Source organism: Eumetopias jubatus, unplaced genomic scaffold, assembly GCF_037043125.1.
Source record: "Eumetopias jubatus isolate StellerSeaLion01/CBP00866 unplaced genomic scaffold, mEumJub1_p1.0 scaffold_2, whole genome shotgun sequence".
NCBI lineage: Eukaryota > Metazoa > Chordata > Mammalia > Carnivora > Otariidae > Eumetopias > Eumetopias jubatus.
In genome coordinates, this window is record NW_028274808.1 from 27,969,059 (window position 1) to 27,977,866 (window position 8,808).

Consider the following 8,808-nt stretch of genomic DNA (forward strand, 5'->3'; position numbering starts at 1 on the left):
GACAGTGTATTGCACAAACTTCACTCTTTGGGGCTTCTCCATAGCCAGGCTACCGCCTTCTCTTACTAATAGTCTCTGTCTCACCGAGACTGCACTCAAACTTCATCACAGACATTCTGGGCAGTTATGCTAAGGGGTAGGACAAACCCTGACATGTTTGGAACATAAAAAGTAGCAACTGGGCAGGGAGAAGAAAGAAACCATTTTATCACAACGTCTAACTGCAACATGGCAATAGCTCTTGGGTCAAATGATAGATTTTCACCAGTTGGATAGGATCAGGTCTAGAAAGGGTACTTCACACTGCTCTCTTATTCATCCATGAACACACGCTATAATAGTTATCTGTACTGTGTAGAAAATTACCCCAAAGTATAGCAGCTTAATACAGTGAGCATTTATTATCTTACATGCAGGTCAAATCTAGGAGTGGCTCAACTGGCGGTTCTGGCTCAGTGTGCCTCATGTTTCTCTCAAGCAGTCAGACCTGCAGTCACCCGAAGACTTGACTGGGGCTGGCTGGTCCGCTTATAAGATGACTGCCTCACAGGGCTGTTGGCAGGAGGCCTCCGTTCTGTACTGTGTGAGCCTCTCCACTGGGCTGTTGGGTATCCTCATGACCTGGCAGCTGGCTTCCCTCAGCTTTCTTCAGGTCCAAACAAGGAAGGACCTTGTCTCTGAAGCTGTCACCATCACTTCCACTTCATTGTATTTTACTAGTTTTTAAAGATATTAGAGGAAGAGCACACACAAGCATGAGGGAAGGGCAGAGGGAGAGGGACAAGCAGACTCCATGCTGAGCAGGGAGCCCGACGCAGGGCTCGATCTCAGGGCCCCGAGATGATGACCTAAACTGAAGGCAGACGCTTAACTGACTGAGCCACCCAGGCTGCCCCTTCATTTTATTTCTTAGAAGCAAGTCACTAAGTCTATCTCACACTCAAGGCGGGAGGGGATTATGCACCACCTTTCGAAGGGAGGAGCATCCAAGGATTCAGGTTCACATTCTAAAAACCACGCACACACACATCCTGGGTTATGCCTGGGTTCCTTGCTGGTGCACGATCAGTATCTCTCAAGGGTCTCCACACTGGGGAAAACGGGTTCAGGAAGAACTCTTTATTAATGGGCATGACATATGACATTATCAGAGGTCTTCATCATAACCTTCTCTAAACACCATCATCTTAGAAATTTAGATTACTTGTCTCTAAATAAATATCTCATTAAGCATAAGTTTAACTTCTCTAGGCTAAGTAGAAATTATTATTAATAAAAATCCTGAAGGGTAAGAATGTTGAAAAGGAGAGTGTTGAAAATAATACAAAAACTATTCTTTTTTTTTTTTAATTTTTTAATTGATCTCTGCACCCAACGTGGGGCTCAAACCCAACCCAGAGATCAAGAGTCACACACTCAACCAACTGAGCCAGCCAGGTGCCTCCAGAAAAACTATTTTTAATACATACTTAGTAAACTCACCAACATTTTTTTTAATTTGCATTTATTTAATAAATGTGTATAGAACCTACTACATGTCAGGCACTGTTAAAAGCAGTTTACACATAAGTGGTTGATTACACATGAAGTCATTTAATTCTCTGAACAGTCAGATAAGTAATACCACTATTTTACAGATGTGGAAATTGAGGCACAGACAGGCTAAGTAACTGTGCTAAGGTCACTGGCAAGTAAATGGCATTTGGCTCCAGAGTTCATGATCTTAACCCCATTCAGCACTGCCTTTTAGAGATTCCAAAATACGGTGGGCTTCCTAAGTGCTAGTTAGGAAAACAGCTGAGGATTTGCCTTGCTTATTAGTCTTTGTTATTTTTAAAGTTCTTAAACAGCGTGAGACAAAACAATAGGAAAACTTAAAAAGCATTATTGGTCTTCCCCTGAATTCAATAAGATTTACTAGAAGAAGGGGATGCCTGGCTGGTTCAGTTGGTAGAGTGTGTGACTCTTGATCTCTGGGTTGTGAGTTCAAGCCCCACAATGGGTGTAGAGATTATTTAAAAATAAAATCTTTAAAAAAAATTACTAAAAGATGGTCCTCGTGTTAAGGCTATAGGTCATTCTGTCCAAAACTTTAAAGTGGTTCTGCTTATTATTAACTAACTGGTAAATCGTGGTGGTGTTTTTGTTGTTTTTACTTATAAAAGTAATATAATTTCATTTTAGATAATTTAGGAGGTGGGGAGGAAGTCCTTCTAATCCTATGGCCCACCCTCAAGCACCACCGCTTTTATCATTTTGGTGGCTGGTTCTTAGTGTGCAGTCCAACCATTAATGAAGGGAGATGATCTCTTTCAGACCCTTGGATCTTAAAGCTTTATAATCCCCACTGTCGACCTGCTGTTTTATCACAAGAGGGCACCAGGAAACAGGATCGTTTTACCTCTCTTGATTAGCAAATTGGTTCCCTTGGAGAATTTTATTATCCTTACTAATCTGACCCATATTAAGGCTACTTGAGACCAATAATTTTTTTTTCAGCTGTCAAATGATTCTTTATTGAAATTTTCCTTTCTAGTTTTTTTTTTTTTAAAGATTTCTTATTTATTTATTTGACAGAGAACAAGAGAGGGAACACAAGCAGGGGGAGAGGGAGAGGGAGAAGCAGGCTCCCCGCTGAGCAGGGAGCCCGATGCGGGGCTCCATCCCAGGACCCTGGGATCAGGTCCTGAGCCGAAGGCAGACACTTAACGACTGAGCCACCCGGGCGCCCCTCCTTTCTAGTTTTTAATGAGCTGGGCATTCCATTGCACCACTGTTGTTAGCATCTGTGATATCATGAGGGTGGTGGCCATCAACACTGCAGCCCACAGACTGGGCGTTTCCAGAGAGTTCTCTGGCTCAAGATCGGTGCCACATCTGTCGGGCAGTGTTGACAGTCACATCCAAAGTGCTATTTCCACTGTCCTTAATGTTTTTTCTGCTTCTTTCTGCCTTTTGTTGTTGTTACCGTCAATAAGAAATTTACTTGTTTTAAAAAAATCCAAATGCTGGCATTATCCAGAAAAATTTAACAGGTTTATTTATAATCATTATAAAGTTGAACTGCTGAAACATGTTCACTGAAACATTTTGACTTGCATTAATGCCTTATGTCCCTGCATTTATATTAAAAATTCACACACAAATGACAATGGAAAACCTGCCAATACCTGATTTCTGTCCCCTATTTTTCCAGTTGCAATCACATACTTAGGTACATTTTGACCCCATGGAAAAAAAAATACCTAACGTTCAGAACTACCTATAACAGGAAGAAGAGAAAAAAAAATTTTTTTTGATAGCACACAGGTTGATGTCTTCAAAGAGGCCCACCAGATAGGCCTCACTTGCCTCCTGCAAAGCACCAATAGCTGCGCTCTGGAAGCACAGATCTATTTTGAAGTCCTGAGCAATTTCTTGCACCAGACGCTGGAAAGGAAGTTTGCGGATCAGAAGTTCAGTGGACTTCTGATAACGTCTGATTGCACAGACTGCCACGGTCCCAGGCCTGTAACGATGAGGTTTCTTCACCCCTCTAGTAGAGGGCGCACTCTTGCGAGCAGCTTTTGTAGCCAGTTGCTTCCTCGGTGCTTTACCACCAATTTGCAGGCACTCTGCTTTGTACGAGCCGTGGTACAGAAACCTCCTTACTTCCCCCTTCTCCTTCGGCTGGAGCTCAGCCAGCTGGAGGTGGCGCTGGCATTGGCAAGCGACGGCGGCTGTGAACACCTTTCTGTCTCTTGGTGGCCCCTTGAGGGCTTTGATAATCAGGGCAGAGGCAGAAGGTACCACTTCAATCCGGGCCTGTTCTGAATGTCAGTTTCACCGTAATCCTCATACCCTTCCAATCACCTGTTGCCTTGGTGATGTCATCACCAACCTTTTTTGGAGAAAGACGCAGGGGGAGCCTATCATGCCAGGGCAGACGTGGCCTCAACTTCCCCACCAGTGCGCCTCACCTATGCAACTTTGATCTCGTTGGGGTTGAACTTAGGCAGCATGATGGAGGCAGCTGATGTTGGGTCAAACTGGATCGGGGACAACTGAAGACAGCTGCACCCTGGCCTCCTTCGAGCTGAAAGCCAAAAGCTAGATTTCAATATTTTCTTAAACATAAACTAGGAACAGTTCCTTTCCTGCCTTCTTCAAAGAGAGAGAGATTTTAATATTTTAGAGCATTCACCAAGAGTAGACCCAGTGACCCTAACCACATCCAACGGGAGGCTCAGGCATTATGCCCTCCCCCAGAGAAGGATTGCTGCTGGCCCAACTGCAAACTCTGTAAAGAAAGGTTTGCTCAAATCCTATTCTTTAGCATTCCTCTCAAAGGAGTTTCATAACTTCATATAAATTTAAATGCTCTTTCTGAATTTAGAGTTTCTGCTTCTAGAACCAACTCTGCCTTCCTGTGGCTCAGACCTTTGAACGAGCCCCTGTTCTGTGTGAAAAAGCATTCCTAATGCTGAAGGCCCATGCAATTTTTACAACTAGTAAGTAGGCTAGTCCCTGATGGGCTAATCACTTCTTCTTGAGTTCTATGCTTTCCGAAAGTCAGTCGTTTGTTCCCAAACTTGTTTATGCAAGTTGTGCTTAGTAATTACATAATTTAATTCAATATTACCCAAAGCAGACAAAGAGGAGCATGAAGAGAGTTGTGATCTCTATGAAAATAAGTTGAATGCTTGGGAAGAACTGATAAAGACCTACCTGATATCAGGACCTATCTCTAAAGATAGGTCTTTATCACGCCTTAAGAAAATCTGCTGTGGGATTAGGTGTGGGTGAAACAAACGTGTAAGTTTAGGTGGAGGAATCCAGCGGAATTCTGCCCTCAGTTTTCTCCACAGGTGTCTTGAGTCCTCACTCCACTGAAACTAAAATTGCCAGCACTGTTTGCTGGTGTTAATGCATGTCCATCCGTAGACTCCCCTCCAAGAAAAGGCCTTTTAGCCCAATATCAAAGGAACGATGGATGAATAGACTTGTATGTTTTTAAGTAAAGATAACATTTTAAGGATATTTATTATAAGTTTGTGATTCCCCACTTTAACTGACTTTTCTCTTTAACTGACCAGCTACGGATCCTGGCTACCTAGGGAAGAGAGCTTCTACCATAGACTTCCATGAGCTGCCAACCACACAGAGGTAGGGGAATAACGCACTGCAATGCTTGCTAGTGACTTATATATACTGTCAGGTGAATAACCTCATTTTTATAAAGATTACACATAGAACCCCTTATCTCTGGGTTAAATGCACTTGATTTTTAATAGAGCAGATTTTTAGAATTCAATTACCTATAATCTGTCTAGGTCTATTAGCTGAAAGAATGGTTTTAGGTCTTTCAGCTTATCCCATAACTGTGCCTAAAATATGTTTTCTTTTTACTTAAGGCTGACTGGCACAACTGTAGATGTATGGTATATATTGCTTAAATGTGTAGAGCCCAAAAGGGAAGTGTATGACTTGTATTTACCCCTGTGGTTAGTGAACCTCTGCCATAGTGCTCAATATATTTTATAACTGGAAAAAGAATAACCCACACTTGATCCCATATGATCTTTACATTTTAACTTTATCATAATGCAGTAAGAAAAATTGGAAAGCTCTTTACTGAATTACAGATAAATTGTTAAATTTTGTTTGTGCCAGATGACAGAAAATGCCTTTGAATTTTGAAATATGAAGGGGGAAACCTCGTGCTGTAAATGATATTTTGCTAAAGTTAGCTTCCTCTTTCTGCAATATATTAGGGCCCCTTCCCTATATTTCAAGTCTTGCCAAAAGAAGAGCCATATTATTGCATCAAGGGTAAGTGCCCATCCTCGTCTTCCTCCTCCTCAGCAGATTCTTAAATTTTATTCAGCTGTCCATCCAGTCCACAGGTAGACCTCAGTCAGTCCATGCCAATGCGTGTTTGGCCTTTCCCTGGTCCACAGGTATGCCTATACCTTAAATTTGCCTAATACAAGCTAAGGGACGACCTTATCCTTGAGGGAGATTTTCCTTCTATCACTGGATGTGAATAGAGGATGGCAATAGGGAAAAAATGTAGTTGCTTCAAGAGATAATATCTCAGCAAGCGTGAGCTGGGTTTTCTGTTACTTACAGAAATGTATCCTAACTGATACAAAATACCAACATTTTCCAAGAAATTTTGCCTCAGTTTGTAAGTGGCCTGCTTTGCTAATGTAGTTAGTACGTGCCTGGTCTATCTGTTGAACAATCCAGCACCACCAGCTGTGGTGGGGATGGCAAATTGAAGAGGGGCAAGAGTGCGTACATGAGGAGGCCAGATGAGAGGGGTCGTTAATGAGAGATGATGGTTTTGGGGTGGACCGTTAAAGATAGGGACAGATGGAAAAAGAGCCATTTAGGAGGTAAAAGTGATAGGATTCAGGGATGGACTAAATATTGGGGGAAGGGAGTAACAGGCTGGCAAACATGACCCAGGGTTTCTACTCTGTAAGTAGATGGATGGTGGTCTACTCCCTGAGCTCCAGAGCCCAGGAAGAAGACAGGGTTTGATATTAAAGAACAAGAATTTGATGTTGGGCACATTGATTTTGAGATGCCTTTGAGACATCCGATTTAGATTTTTCTACAGCAGCTCAGGACATAATTTATCCTTTTAAAATGGACAATTTGGGGGATTTTAATACATTCACAGAGCTATGCAATCATCATTACTAATTTCTTTTTTAATATATATCCCTCCAAAAAGCAAACCCCATGCCCATGAGCAGTTATTTCTCTTTCCTTCTTCCTCCCAACCCTGGCAACCACCAGTCTCCTCTCAGTGTCTGGATGTGCCTGTTCTGGACAAGCAACTCATCACAGAAAATGGATCCTCAATCAACTTACTGGCTGATTTCTCATCATAAATCATGGAGATTTTCCTCTCCTGGGGACGGCATCCACAGGCATTCAGAACGGTCCAGCACTTGACGTACGATCGTAGGCTGTCCTGTGATACAGCCTCTAGCAGAATTAGGCTGTCCCGAACCCCTGGTAGTAGAATCATTTAACTTTGTACCAAGAAGGTTGGGAAAGCACCAAAATCCGCAGGTGGTATGTGCCCAGGCCGATTCGAGGAGTTTGTGCTGTGAAACCTACAGTTCTTATGAAGTTGTCTAAAATGAAAACACACGTCAGCAGGGCATGTGATGGTTCCATGTGTGCTAAGTGTGTTCATGACAGGACCAAGCGTGCTTTCCTTATCGAGGAGCAGAAAATCATCGTGGAAATGTTGAAGGCAAAAGCACAGAGTCAGAAAGCTAAATAAAAAAATGAAGTTATTTTTAACTTTATTTTATTTTTGAGTAATAAAAGAAATAAAAAAAATCATGGAGGCTAGAAGGCAGTAGTGTGGTTTGTTTATTTATTTATTTATTTTTCAGATTTTATTTTAAAGTAATCCCCACACCCAGTATGGGGCTCAAACTCACAGCCCTGAGATCAAGAGTCGCACGTTCCTCTGACCTAGCCCACCCAGGCGCCCCTAGGGTGATATAGTCAAAGTCCTGAAGCAAAATTGTCAACCAGTTGAAAACAGGTGCTCACAAACAGATATTTGTACACCAGTGTTCACAGCAGCATTATTCACAATAGCCAAAAGGTAAAAACAAACCAAGTATCCATTTACAGAAGAATGGATAAAAAACTATGTATTATGTCCATATAGTGGAATACTACTTGGCCATGAAAAGGAAAGAAGTATGGATACATCCTCCAACATGGATGAACGTTGAAACATGCTGAAGTGAAGGAAGCCAGACCCAAAAAGCCACATGCTGTATGATTCCATTCATCTGATGTGTCAAGAATAGGCAAGCCTACAGAGACAAAAAGTAGACCAGTGGTTGGCAGGTGGTGAGGAGAAGGGCAGTTGGGAAGTATCCTTTTAGGATAAAGGAAATATTCCGGAATTGAACAGGGATGATGGTTGCATAGTAGCGTGACTATACTAAAAATCATTGAATTATACACTCTAAAATGTTTAAGATTGTGAACTATGTTACATGAAATTTACTAAATTTAAAAATTGTCTATATCAGAATTGGGAAAAGATGATGAGACTGTTTCCCAATATCTGGATAAAAAGAACAAAACTGAATTTATTGCTGGCTCTAGTAAGGGAGAACTGTGCTTGTCAGGCATGGTCTCCAGGAACAGAGCAGACTGCTGATCTCATATAGAGTTTTTGAGAAGTGTGGAATTCATGGGTCGGTGAGCTTTCAGAAGTGTGAGTGGGTTGACATCATCTGTGGAAGTGTGGTTGCTCGGGTGAGACCTATTGATTGGCTGGTGCTCGGGTGCATTTCTACTGGAGCAGGTCCATACTAATTTATTGGCTGATTTTCTTTTTTTCTTTTTAAGATTTTATTTATTTATTTGAGAGAGAACATGAGCAGGGGGGAGAGGGAGAAGCAGGCTCCCTGCCGAGCAGGGAGCCCGACATGGGGCTCGATCCCAGGACCCTGGGATCATGACCTGAGCCAAAGGCAGACGCTTAACCCACTGAGCCACCCAGGTGCCCCTGTTGGCTGATTTTTATAAGCAAGAACCAATACCAGTTGATTTGCAAAAGCATGTTCACTTCAGCTAGTTGTCACGGTAGACTGAAGAGACTTAAAACCAGTTCTTGGTGGCTCCTTGTTACCATGGCTACAGAATTATCAGTCTTTCCCTAAATTTGTAGGATCCGTCTTATTCTCATACCAGCCTCTTCACTTACGTAACCTCTTCCCATGCTCTCTCTCAGGATCTGGTCAACAAGAGGGAAAGGGCAGGAATCTCCTTCACTAC

At 42.3% G+C, this 8,808-nt stretch overlaps 1 pseudogene across 1 annotated transcript; it reads left to right on the forward strand.

The window, feature by feature from the left end:
- Positions 1–1,355: 1,355 nt before the first annotated feature.
- Positions 1,356–7,348, forward strand: LOC114196810 (large ribosomal subunit protein eL34 pseudogene; annotated as a pseudogene). Its single transcript, XR_015767758.1, has 3 exons — positions 1,356–5,145; positions 5,754–5,811; positions 6,790–7,348. The product of XR_015767758.1 is annotated as a large ribosomal subunit protein eL34 pseudogene (transcript).
- The last annotated feature ends 1,460 nt before the right edge of the window (positions 7,349–8,808 follow it).